The sequence below is a fragment of the Sceloporus undulatus genome, chromosome 1, assembly GCF_019175285.1.
Source record: "Sceloporus undulatus isolate JIND9_A2432 ecotype Alabama chromosome 1, SceUnd_v1.1, whole genome shotgun sequence".
In the NCBI taxonomy this organism is placed as follows: domain Eukaryota; kingdom Metazoa; phylum Chordata; class Lepidosauria; order Squamata; family Phrynosomatidae; genus Sceloporus; species Sceloporus undulatus.
The window spans coordinates 195,868,250-195,868,961 of NC_056522.1; the positions used below are offsets into that span (position 1 = coordinate 195,868,250).

The following is a 712-nucleotide window of genomic DNA, read 5'->3' on the forward strand; positions in this document are numbered from 1 at the left end:
GGTGGAAACTGGCTGAACTCCAGCCCCAAAGGTTGCCTAATGTTACAACTGTTTTCCCTGATTACGCCGTGGAAATAAAGGCCAGCATTTCTTCTTCACAGGTGCTGAGACTCCATTTAACACAATTTACGATACTGAATTAACTTTCACGATCTAGACAATTAATCATGTGGCCTGGTTACTTTTACCCAGAACAGAGAGTCATTTCAATATTGTTTTAATACTTACCTTAACCTCTCTGGATTAGGCAGGGGAGTACACAGTGGAAGAGTTTAACACAGATCCATACTCATAAATAATTTTCCTCAGGCATCAACAAGAAAATGTGGGGCTCTGCGAATCAGCCTTTTCTAATGCTCGGCAGAAAGAGAGAGACGAGAGTTTGTTTCCTATCTCTAGCTGGATTCGGTGGTATCTCCTGCCATCTACTGAAAGTGCAGAAGCAAGCTAACATATGGATTAATTATTACTGTTGTTTTCTTGTTCGCTGTATCATCAGGATCAGTTCAACAATCATTAGAAAACAGTATAAACAACCCAAGAGAGCAGATATTCATTTGTATTTTCTGTTGAGCTGGCATCTAGGGTTTTTACATTTTGTAGGTCACAGTTGGTCATTATTTTCATACAGTTTGTGTATCTTTATATTTTAGGACATTCCTCCTTCCCATAATAGCTTGGGAATCGCACACAACATAATTGAATACTTACA

The 712-nt window shown here is 38.9% G+C and overlaps 1 long non-coding RNA gene across 1 annotated transcript in view; it reads right to left on the minus strand.

Annotated features, from left to right (window-relative positions):
- Positions 1–348, minus strand: part of LOC121919356 — a 21,036-nt gene extending 20,688 nt beyond the window's left edge. The window contains exon 1 of the long non-coding RNA XR_006101454.1: positions 229–348. This is a non-coding gene — a long non-coding RNA (uncharacterized LOC121919356). The remainder of the gene's footprint in view (positions 1–228) is intronic.
- Between the last annotated feature and the right edge of the window lie 364 nt (positions 349–712).